The 13394-nt window shown below is 32.4% G+C and overlaps 1 pseudogene; it reads left to right on the top strand.

The window, feature by feature from the left end:
- The window catches only part of LOC113769085, a 71501-nt pseudogene extending 61122 nt beyond the window's left edge, over nucleotides 1–10379 (top strand).
- The last annotated feature ends 3015 nt before the right edge of the window (nucleotides 10380–13394 follow it).

Genomic DNA, 13394 nt, shown 5'->3' with positions numbered 1-13394 from the left:
TTGTTTTTTATGTCATAATTTTAATTTTTTTTATGTTAACCTAATATCACTTTCTCAAAATTTTTAATTTTTAAGAGAGAAGGTTTTTCTTATGCTGTAATTTTGAATTTTTTTCCTTTTTCTATTGACTTAATATGATGTATATGTCAGATATACTTAGATTTGGTTAACACTAAAGTGATGTTTCAATTTTACCCTTGAAATCTATATCAGGTTGTCATTTTGGCATTGATTTGCATTGTTTTAAAACTGTGAGGGATTGATTAGCTTCATTTTAAAAGTAAAGGACAAAAAAATAGTTTTTTTCTAAAATTTGTGAGATGAAACATATCATTTTAATTTTTTGGATAAAATACAAAAAAGTCCCTATAATTTCAAAACATACATTCCAATACCTTGTAGTTTGAACTACTTTAAAAAAATGATAGAAATCATCTGAATTAATCCGTTTGAGATACACGCACCTCTTTTGTGAGTATTTACTGGAAACAAATAAAAATTCTGATGATATACCTATCATATCCTTAAAGTTAAATAAAGTTAAATAAAATGGTAAAATGCAGAAAGCCCCTTATGATTAAGCAAACCTATAGAAAAAGCCTCTTATGATTTCAAGTCATACAATTTAGTATTTCGTGGTTTGAACTAACGTGAAAAATCAACAAAAATCATTTAAATTAATGAGTTTGAGATAAACGTGCCTCTATTGCAAGTGCTTGACCTGGAAAATAATTTTTTAAATCAAAGTTTTAGCTGATATACCTATTAAACCCCTTAGAACTTATAATATTCTCAAAAACAATCCAAAACTCCTAAATACAATTCATCTTATTTCTATACATAAAATAAATAAAAACTCTCAAATATAACTCACCTTATTTCTGTACAATAAACAAATAAATAAAAAATTTCAAATATAACTCATCTTATTTCTATACATAAAATAAATAAATAAAAACTCCTAAATAAACTCACCTTATTTCTATACATTAAATAAATAAATAAAAATAAAATACTACCCCCATCTCTTCCTCCACCACCACTCGCCTCTTGCCACCACCATTCTCTTCTCCATCACCACCTTTCTTGCATCCCGCTCCCTTTTCTCCTTTCACAGCCATTTCTTCGCATCCTTTCTCCTTCCAATGACCATAATTTGTTGTGAAAGAGAGAGAGAAGAGGTTGTGACCAAATCACCCTTTCCTCAAAGCCTATCCTCTCTCTCCTATGTTAAATTTAGTCATAGAAAGAAGGTGAGGAGGTGCAGGAAAGGGGTTGCATAGGAAGGGAAGGGGGTGCAGGAGAGGGAAAGGGAGAGGAGGAAAAAGGGGACAAAGGGGGTTGTGGTGAAGGGGAAGGGGACGATCGAAGGTGGAGAATGCTAATGACAACAATCAGTAATCATCATAGAGCGTTCTTTCATAGGTTGGCTTAACAATAAAGTGTTTCTCCATAAATTTAATTAATTAGGATGGTTCTTGGAAAGTTTGTTTTGCTTGAATATATTAAGATAATTCTATCATTTCATCTGCCTCAATTAGTTTTGATGATTTTTATTGCTGTTTCAAATTAGTTCAAATCTTGAGAAACTGGAATGTATGATTTGAAACCATAAAATGCTTTTCACAGGTTAGCTTAATTATATGAAGTCTTTTTTTATATATATATTTTTTGCCCTTTTTTAGGTAAAATACCCGTTACGTAGGAGAGGGATACTAGCCTAATCTGTATGGCTTATTGACTATATGTCATGTAATAACACCACCTCTCTCAGCCCACTTAATTCCCTTCAAGGTTAAGTATGTTCTCACCATCCATATCTTTAATTTTAATTCTAAATATTAGATTTGTGGCATTTGCCTTTGAACGTTTAAAAATGCATTGCACTGTCAAAATAAAAAGAAAGACATGTTGGGGAAAACCAAAAAATCAAGATGTATCAAACTTATAAAATATGAAAGGCACAGCCAATTAGATTAATCAATATATTTCTTTTTTATTTTTCCTTGACTTTTTGTTTGTCTTACACTTTTGCCTTTTCTTCTCCTTTCTTCCTTATCATAAGTGTCCTTCCCAACCATTATCGGACTAGAAACTTAAAACTGGATGCACCCTAAATTTCATTTTCAACTTATATTCTAATTATAACCAACAAGTTCTGTAGGAATGCAAATTTTTGTTTTCTTTGAGTCATAAATCTTTTTATTCATTGTGAAAAGAAATTATTTGTAAGAGCAAAGGTTCAATAAAGAAGTTGTGTTAAATAGAAAGACACTGTGTAATCTTTCCACTAAAAAGTTAGAAATACGATATTTTGGGGAGTTTTTATTAGTTAGTATAAGTGCAGATAAACCCTTTTGATTATGACCTTTTGTCGACTCAACAATTATATTATTCAAATAAGTACTTAAGTCACAAAAGTGGTATACAAATTTTGTTAATTGTAAGGTTATTTATGTCAGTTCAAGAGATTTTAGTATATTATTTGTGTATCTTATTTTTTTTGCCGTTTTCCTGTTCTTTTATATTCTTTTTAGGCTTTTACTGCAATTGTTTTATATCCTCCTCTGTCTTTTCCCTTTATATATATGTAGTATCTCTCTTTGGAAATAGCTGCCTATATATATGTGTTTATGTAAGGTTCCTAGGCATTACTTGTTTGATGTGTTAGTAAGGACTTTTATGACTTTGCATACTTTATATATTCAATTGTTCTCATTTTACGCCCCAAATTTAATATCTTACACAATTTGCATCATAATATTAGTTACCAACAATTAGCTAGTTACAATATAATTGCTTGGACACATTCCAGATTTACCAACTATTCTCACGTACATGAACATATGAAATTTGTCCCGTTACTAATGTTGCTCAATTTCAAAGCGCCTCTCATCATAATATCTCAATGGCGAGTTGACGAGTAAGGGGCTAAATTCACCTTTCAAGTTTCAACTAATTATTCTTTACATTATTTGTTCAATACATTTGTACAAAGAACTAATTTAGTATTCATTGTAGATAGATTGGAACATAGCTAACTTCCTCCGCCTCTGTCATTCGTACTTATGTTTTCAAAACTTACCATTTACCGGAAGAGCCCCTTCTAAATTTTGGAAACTTCTTTTAACCCCTATAAAATTTTAGAATAGTTATATGAAGGCCTTCTCTTGTTCTCTTAAAATCTTAATCTAATACCATATATTGGTTAATTTCCTTCACTTTTTCTTATAGAAAAATTCAATATTTTTTTTAAGACTTGCAAAATATTTATATTTACTTTTCAAGAGTTTCTCCCATTCCCCAAAAACCCCCCCACACTTCATACATTCCCAGCTCTCCTACTGCATTATCGTATCACTACTACCATACAATATATTTTCTGAAAAATTGATCAAGTTATGTAATTGTAAGCCGATGTGGAATTGTTTAAACGAACAGGAGCAATAGGTGGAAAGCACTAGTACATGTAAGTTGCAATCCATACCATGCATTAAGAGGCAGTCCGTGCCTTGTCTATAGGTTGGGACTAGGAGCCCAAACACGGTTGTCAGAAAAATCGTTGGGATCAGTTTTGTTCAAAAATATAGCATATAATTTTATTTTTTTCAAATATAATTCATTTCCAAAGAAAAATCAAAGAAGATTACTTAGTTGATTTAAATATTGACAACACATTGGGGGAGGCAAAGTGACAAATTTTGATTTAAAAATTAATGCTTCATTTATAAATTTTAGAAAACTTTAAGGGGCCTATATAGGTTTTACAAAATTGTAGGGAGGGGAGACGTTGGTTGCCCCTGCCCACCCTCTCTAAATCCATCCTTAATGGCTGACCATAATAAAAGGAAAAATGATGCAAATAGTCCCTCACATATTGCATTTACATCTTTTTAGCCCTTCACTTTTAAAATGATGAAAATCCATCCTTCAGATAAACAAAATATGTCATTTTAGTTCCTATATCCATTTTGATGACTTTTTAGTTAGAAAAAGGTCATGTGCTACCATTCGATAATGATTTTACGGGTAAAATAGACATCACACCCTATTCGCACCAAAATACACCACATCTAGTAAAACTAATAATTAAGAAAAAGTTTAACTGTTATTTTGAAAATTCTTGAGGACTTTTAAAATAGGAAAATAAAATATTCCAAAGAAGAAAGTTAACCCCAAAATAATATTTAACAAATGGAAAAGTGAGGATAAAAGTTGCAGTGAAAACAAAGTTGATGAAATATCAAAATAAATGCAAAATATATAAAAAAGTAAAAGAAGAACATAGAGAACAAAAAAAGAGCACATATCTCAGGACATGTGTTTGGACTTCAGATTTGCCGTCATTCTGACATGGAAAATTCAGAAATTTAATTTTTAGTTGAAAATAGGATATAATATCTGTTTTGCCCTTGAAATTATCATTACGTGGTGGCACATGACATTTCCTAGCCAAAAAGCGCTTGAAATGAGTGTAAGGAACAAAATGTACATTTTGAATATGTGAAGGATGAATTTACTTCATTTTGAAAGTAATGGATGAAAAAAGTACAATTATAATATGTGATGGACCATTTATGTGATTTTCCCTTAATAAAACTTGGCTGGGAGAATTGGCCCATGTTGTGTGAAGTCCAGAGGCCAATTTCTTACCCATTTGAGTTCTCATGCACCATTGAGAAGTGATTGTTGGAGTTAGAATTTAGAGGCACTTGATGGCGTGATATGGGGCATTTTGAGATTCAATTGGTTATGATTAAATTGCGCACAGAAATTTGAAGAAATGTATAAGTAACTTTGGATGAAGTATAAAGAACCGGAAAAAAAGGATGAATTTATTTGGAAATTTTTTTTGGACATTCTTAAAATATGTTTTCTCATTACTTCTTATTTTCTTACTACTTTTTAATCTCACATACATCATATGGTTAATAGCATTCAACATCTATGATAGGATGATTAGACTTCTTTAATGGGGTGATTTGCAGTTTGCCACCTAGTACTATTTCCCAAGCACTTCTTTACCGCTCCTCGGCAGTGAAAATAAGGCTTGACCGTTATATAATGCCTTAATTTCAAATGTTGCCCTCATTTTAATGCTAACTTGCAATTTCCCAATAAATATAACCTTATTTGTAGTTTGCCTTCTAAAGAATTTTAAGGCAGCTTACACTACTGTTATTTCAATTACGTTTTGTTTTTTCTGTCACTTATTTTTCTTTATATATACATATATATATATATATATATATATATATGCCATCCGCTCTATTCACTTCAAAACTATTACATAAGTATTGATAATTGCCTAATTTGAGCCTTTGAGCCTCTAACCTATGTTTTCAGAATCGGATCGGGTATCGACTAGGTCGAGGTCAGGGGTCAATAGGTTCAACCGGGTTCGATCAGGGTTGAACCGGATGACGTCATAAATAAAAATTATTTAAAAATTAAAATATTTTATGTAAAATACCTAATAACATGTTAATATTAATAAAGGTATATTCATATGTATTTAATGTTTTAAATATATTTAACAAGAAAATACAAAGAAATTAGAACAATCAAGTAGCAATTTATGTTATTTAATGAGCATTAAGAAGTTTAGAATTAAAATTATGGATTTAATTGAAAAATAACACCAAGCTTTAAGACAACATTTATAAAGTATGAAATATTTGAGATATATTAATAAATTTTAACAACCTAGGGGTCAAAACATAATATTTAAAATATTTTGACCTTTACAAAAAAGTAAAAAAAAATCGGGTCTTTTTTCCAGTCAAACCCGGGTTTTGACCTGGTTTGACCGAGTTTTGAATTTTCCGGTTTTTAAAGTTAACTCGGATAGGACCATTGGCCGATTCCCGGTTCGACCGGCCGGTCCGGTCCGAGTTTAAAAACAGAGCCTCTAACTTATATTTTTAGATTTATGTATTTTCATTTTTAAGTTATATATGCTTTGTCATCCACGTAACAAACTAACTACAACATACAGCAAACTTAACATCAAAACTTTTATTAACTATTGATAGTGAAAAAAGAAAAACAAAATAACCTTTGACACTTGAAAGAATGTTGGAGACAACTAAAAAACTAAATGTTACAGCATAACTGTATTCATGTCTTCTGCATTTGAAAGCGTATTTAATTTGGGCAATAAATTATTCAGACATGTATAAAACATGGAGTTTGTGATTAAAAAATTATTGACAATAAAATAGCAGCTTTTTTTAGTAGTTGCTAATAATGATAAAAATAAGGGAAAAACTAAAAGAGAGAGGGAAATGAAATAAAGGGAGAAAAAAGAACACTGTGAATAGGTAAAATATCAAAGATAATCTTATCCTTCAACATAAATTAGGAGGTAAATTGAGTATAAAGTTCTTTTGGGGGGCGGAGTGCAACTTGAGTTGTAGTTTGTAGGGAAAAACTGCAATCGCTAGCTTGAGGGCGATTATGTGTTTTTACTAGACCTTTACCTTTGGTTGTTAATCTAGGAGGCAAAGTGCTTAGAAAAAATATTAAGGGGCAGAATCCAAATCAGCTCAAATGTTAAGGGCTGTTCAATTCTATGAACCCTACATAATATCACAAATAAGTGCTAGATAAATCAAAAGAAATTTTTCCAAAATAATCTCCAGTTGAAATGCACATATTATTGTTTGAATGAATATATTTATCATTTAAGGTTTTACACTACCCAATTCTTTACATAAATATGTTTTTAATGGAATTCCATAAACAAAGATGACCTTGGAAGTCATTGCCGTTTTGCATTCCATGAAGAAGTTGAAGGATTTGATTAACTAGTGCAACTACAGGCATTAGTGGCATTCGTCAAGACGGGTTTTAAGCGTTAGATTTTTGTTGAAATAACTAGTATGCACAGTCAGTGGCCCATCGAAGGATGATGCATTTGTTGTTTTGATATTGGTTATGGAATTAGTTGTATTTTTGAACTTTTAGTTATATTTCTAATAGATGAGAAATAAACCACCATTCAATCATCAACAACAAACCAAGCAAAGTAAAAAAAAAAAAGAAAAAGAAAAAGAAAAGCCAGTCAATGGTAGCCAGATCTGGGCTGCACATGCATCTATACTATTAAAGACACTATTGAATTGTAAAAAGCATACTTTAAAGCATTATTAATGACGCAGAAGAAGCATCCTATTGATGTCTGCACAAACACATGATACTGTTTATACATGTCCTAATTGTGGATAATTTGCAGTTGTCATGTCAGAGTCTCGGGTTATCCAGAAGTGCCTGTAGAGAATTTAACCAGACAGACCTCAGAGCATCTTAGATGAAATGATTATGCTGCAAATGCAATACAAATGCCAAAACTTATGCATTTTAACTCAGACACATATTTTCATGTGCGATAACTTCCTTCTTTTTTCAAGTTGATGAGTTTGAGAAATTACTGATTATCAGTGATACTTAAGATTGGTAGAGAGTGGAGCACTCAGAAATCTCTCTTTCAAAATAATACTACTCAATTGAAAAAAGACAGGCTCTAGAAACAAGAAAGAAACATTGCATTAGAACATGAATCTTAATTTTCATGGATGATCATGTGCTTGAGACACGACTAGAGTTCAGCTTGCTTATGCTTTAATATCGCTTTGAGTAAGCATCGATTTTGCTTTCTTTGCTAGTTGCTTTTGCACGTGGGGATTTCCTGTTCTATTTGTGAAGCTCATGATTCAGTAACGAGTCCTTTGACGTGTGAATGATTTATTCCTTATTGCAGCCGACTGTGGCTGCCATAGAAGCGAAAGACATTTGCTTGGCCAACAAAGAGACGTTAATTGCTGGTGGTCCTTTTGTACTTCCTCTTGCGCACAAGCACCAAGTGAAGATTCTTCCTGCGGATTCAGAACATTCTGCCATATTCCAGGTGTGGACCTATGTATTTTGCTGTGTCCAGTTGCTTTTAGATCATACTTTGAATTGATAATTGTTAAGTCCGAAATCTTGTTTATTCAGTTGTCATTTCCCCTTATTTCCCTTGTAATCGTGAAAAATACTTGCTAACAAAAAGACCTAAAATGTGCTTCAGTGTACTGCCTGAGGGTGCTCTTCGACGTATCATTTTAACAGCATCTGGGGGTGCTTTCAGGTATGATATATAAATTCCTATGGAAGATTTTGCAAATGATCGTTAAATGTATTATCTTGTAGTTACTGAACAACCTTTTTATTAAATTCTGCTAAATTTACTTCCAAAGCCTGTGGAGCTTTTGATGTTTATAATAACTAGGAGAAATTATCCTCCAACTTTCCAATCTCAGCGTGCAAATTTAAGTTCATATAAACTTGGGATCTCATATTTTTCTTCTGAGAGTTAAATGTTCTGAATCAATGCAGTTTTTTAAGTTGCACCTTATTCTAGTTTTGTATTAGGTCGACCTAAATTCGAGATATTTGTGGTTTCTTTTTCTACAGATAAGTGAACAGCTGTAAAATTTCATATGAATGCTTTAAAAAATCTCTTTATTCCTACACAAAATGCACAATAAGCTCTCATGCCTGGAACAATGAAAAAACTCCACCTCCTGTTTTCTCTCTCAGTTTCTGTTTGTGTTTGAAATTTAGTTCTCTTTTCTCATTGCTGGAGTTGTTGAACTGAAATTTAGTTTCTATACATCATGAAAAAAACTGCACATCTGTTCTCTCTCTCAGTTTCCGTTAGTGTTTGAAATTTTGTTCTCTTTTCTCATTGCTGGAGTTGTTGAACTGATATTTGCAATCTGTTATGTTATCAACACCAGGGATTGGCCAGTTGAGAAATTGAAAGACGTCAAAGTAGCAGATGCGTTGAAGCATCCTAACTGGAACATGGGAAAAAAGATTACAGTGGATTCTGCCACCTTATTCAATAAGGTGATTTTCTGGACTTTTTTCTGGCGTACTCACCTGACCATGACAACTGTTTCTTCTTGAACTTTCTCATGAACCCCAACGAACCAAAATATTTGGATAACTCTGTCATGGAGCATTTTTTCTTTGCAGGGACTTGAAGTTATTGAAGCCCATTATCTTTATGTGGCCGACTATGAAAACATTGAAATCGATCGTTATTCATCCCCAATCTATCATCCACTCAATGGTTGAAACACAGGTATAACCCTCTTGTGTATCATCATTATATTTTCTCAAGAGTTGAGCTAAAGTGAGGTTCTTGCTTTGCAAGGTTATTTACTCTTAATGGTTGACTTAAAACATTTTCCACACGTTTGTTTCTATTGCAGGATTCATCGATATTGGCACAATTACGATGGCCTGACATGCGGTTGCCCATTCTTTACACAAAGTCCCGGCCAGACAGAATTTACAGTTCTGAGATAACTTGGCCAAGCCTTGATCTTTGCAAGTAATTTTCCTTTTGGTTTTCTGTTTATCATTTGAATTTGTTTAACAATTTTAAGGTTTTCTGATATCATAAATGCATGATAGTTCCACTTCTCTACTTTTACATTGACCAAATTTTGTACAGTATATAACTTAGAGAACTCATGATTCAGGCTTGGGTCTCTGACATTTAAAGCCCCAGATAATGTCAAGTATCCATCAATGGAACTCGCATATGCTGCTGGGCGAGCAGGAGGGACCATGACTGGAGTTCTCAGCGCTGCAAATGAGAAAGCTGTCGAAATGTTCATCAATGAGCAGTACGTCTCCTTCAATTTTTTTTTTTTAACATATCAACCACAAGGTTCTATTTCTTCCTTGTGGCTGCTTCACTTGCAACTAACCGTTCTCACTAATATTTGCCATTCAACCAATCGTCACACAATAACATAGAAAGTTTGATATTTTGAGGAGTATCTATCTTCGGAAAGTACAGGCGTACAGCCTATATAGACAGGAGCATGATTGTAAATGGTCCTTGCTTTCATTTTAGCATGATTGTCACTTCACACTTTGGCCTTGGACAGGAGCATTTATCAAATTGATGTCATTTTCATGCTATGTACACCTTGTCTAATGTACGGTGTACCATTTCTTCAGAATAGGCTATCTGGACATTTTCAAGGTTGTGGAGCTAACATGCAGCAAGCATCAAGCAGAATTGGTGTCCTCCCCATCCCTCGAGGAAATTGTACATTACGATTTGTGGGCACGTGACTATGCAGCAACTTTGCAATTCTCTGCTGGCTTAAGGCCTGCTCTTGTATAAGGAACAAGGCGGCTTTGATGCAAATCAGAGGTATCTCTTCTCATTGTATTGGCAGATCTTGCCTAAATTTGATGAATGGGATAGTGGAGCATGATGCTCTTGTATCATAGAATTCAGGGATGAACTGCATGAGCATCTCTAATGTTCCATCATTACAGATTATAAATGTCTTTTTCTGCTTTCCTTAGCCTGTGAAGCATAGAGATCTCAAAGATTAGTGTTAAAGAAAACATTTGTGTGGGGAAACAGGTAAACTTAAGAATCTCTTCAACTTAAAAAAACAAAAATGCAAGCATATATTTACACACACAAACACAAACGCACACTTTACAGAGCATTTGTTGAAGAAAAATGTAGTAAATTTGAAGTTCCAGTCGAAATGAAAAGCACCTTCGTTTCTCTAATTTGAAGCTTTTTTCCTTTTTGTCTTTGTTCTACAAGTTATTGCCTTCTTATTATCAGCTCATTGAAATTGAATAAGTGCAAATTGTAGATTTGCAGGAAACCGTTAAAGGAAACAAAATATGCACAAATAACAATTTCCTTCTTTGAAAATTGAAACACTTGAAACGTAAATTAAAATAATTCCTTTTTTTAAGCGTTGGTTTAATCTAGACTACCGAGAGATGGGGGCAAAAATAAACAATCACAAAAAGGGACTTATGAAAAGAAAAACTCCTGTTCTCTGAGACTTGCAAATTTTGCACTTATTCAAGAAGGCTGAAAATGGCCACAAAGCTTAGGAATTTATATCAAGAAAACAAGGAAAAAGCTCATCCACAAGTTATTGATAGTTAGGACACCGAAATGGACAGGATAATTACTAGATTTAAGAAGGGTAAAACTCCATACCATTGCATAGACTTTTCAGCAAACACAATTTCCGAGAATTAGGAGACTTAATATTGACAATATATCACAAGATGAAATTAGAAAGGCAATCCTTGCAACTGATGAGACTTCAAGGTGGACAACAACATCACAAATCAAGTTAGAAAAGGCAAGACTGCAGGCAACTACCAGGACTTAAAAATGCAGAAGATTCATCCATATAACTATCTAGATTTGCTAGCAGACTAAAAAGGAAAAAAATTACCTATTGCAATGCAGAAGAATTTGAGCTCTCTACCAATTCTTCTACCTCCCAATGGATAAAATGCACAACCCAGATCAGATGTAAAAACATAGAAAATTGGAAGACTGTTTCATCTATTATATATATAAAAAAAGGAAAGACTTTAATACAACTATATTTGCTAAAATGAACAATCAATATGAAGCCTTTAACACAACCATATCTTTTTAAAAAAAAAGAAGGAAAGACTTTTTAATTTATTATATAAAAAAGCAAGGGTAGATTACACTTTACGTCTTGTATTTTAGTACTTTTCCACATAATTCTTCTATAGTTTAAAAAGTTATACATCATTTGGACTAAAATATCAAATTGATGAAATCATCGTGTTATAACGAACCAGTTGAAACTTCAAGATTTTCCTTATTTAGAAACTAACATGGTTGAAGTAGTCAAGATATGTAAATGCAGTATACATTATACTTTAATCCCCTATAATCTAGTCCTATTTTACATCATCCTTTTATTGTCTTCAAAATCTATTCGTAACCCTCCTATTGCTAGTGAATAATTTCTATCTTGACATTGGAGTACTTTTGACAATTAATTGCAGATTTCAAACTTTTACACTCGTTAACACCTACAAAACAATAAGACTGAGGTGGCCTTGGTCAAGTGATAAGGTTGAGGCTTTAGGATCTAGAAATTTTGGGTTCAAATCTCCATTCTCCTTTCACATTTCTTAAATCCTACCCTTCCCCAATTCCCATTCCCCTTTTCCATTTCTTAAATCTCACATTTTCCCACTTGCTGGAAAATTCTTTTTAATAAAACTATAACCTCAAAAAACCGTTAGAGCTCTATAGATGTATAGAGATCAATGTTTTAAAACTCGGACCGTTAATTGAACCGGTGAAGTGAAAGGGTCGAGGTTCAACTGATCGGACCGGTTCAACCCCGGTTCAATGAATTTTTTTAAAAATAATTTATATAAATATATATGCACAAATTAAGACATGCAATAGACTAATTTAAAACTTTATATAATGAAAAATTTACTATTTTTGAATAACTTAGATTTTCAAAAATAATTTTTTTAAATTATAAGTTGAAACAAATAAATTTCATCTCAATTTCAATTATATCTACCAAAAAAATCTTAAATCCAACCCAAAAATATCACAATATTTTGAAATTATACAAAATTCATGTCTATAAGAATTTAGACATTGTAAACTTAAATTTTAATTTACGTTTTTGAGATTTAAAGATTGCAATTTAAAAAAGGAAGTTTGGAGTTTGAAAGAAGTCAAGAGAATCGAAAATAGAAATGCAAACTTGATAAGAAACAAAAAATGAGATAAAAGTGAGTGGTTGTGGCATTAAATAATTTCGGTTAAAGAAAAATAATTCTTTTTTTAACTTTTTTCAATTTAATGGACAAAAGCAAAATTAAAAGATGGAAGAAAACATCAATAAATTAAAACGAAAGAGGTTCAATTAAAAAGGGAGTGACAAAAGAAAAGATGAGAGAGAGAGAGAGAGAGAGAGAGAGTTGAATATTAAAAAGAAAGAATCATGAGAGGATAAGATTTTATAAAAAAAATTAAAAAAAAGAAATATGGGAGTTTGTTTTATATAAATAAGTTATCAAAAAAAACTAATAAGATGTGATGGTGCAATGGTTATTACATTGGTCTTCTATTACAAAGGTCTTGAGTTTGAATCTTGATAATTGCATTTTGCAAAACTTAAAAAAAAAAAAAAAAAGAGGGGAAACTTGAAAACCAAAAACCACCGGTTCAATCCGGTTCAACGGTTTTTCACGAGTTGACTGGTTTTGATTGATTTTCTAGCAAAGTCAACTCTAACATAGAATTGGACCGGTGCCATGACCGGTTCGCGATTCAACCAGTCGAACCGGCTGATCTGGTCCGGTTTTGAAAACACTGATAGAGATAGGAATGCCCTGTTCAGCATAAAGGTTTAAACTTTAAAGCTTCGTCCAATGATTTGAAACCTTTCCGTCCAGCCACCATACTCAACTAATAAAAGCATATGCATTGTCTGTCACTTAACTAATACAGGAGTAGGTTATTTGCTGTAAGGAAATACAATTTAATCAGC

The sequence above is a fragment of the Coffea eugenioides genome, chromosome 4 (assembly GCF_003713205.1).
Source record: "Coffea eugenioides isolate CCC68of chromosome 4, Ceug_1.0, whole genome shotgun sequence".
Lineage (NCBI taxonomy): Eukaryota > Viridiplantae > Streptophyta > Magnoliopsida > Gentianales > Rubiaceae > Coffea > Coffea eugenioides.
This window is presented reverse-complemented; position numbering and strand designations above follow the sequence as displayed.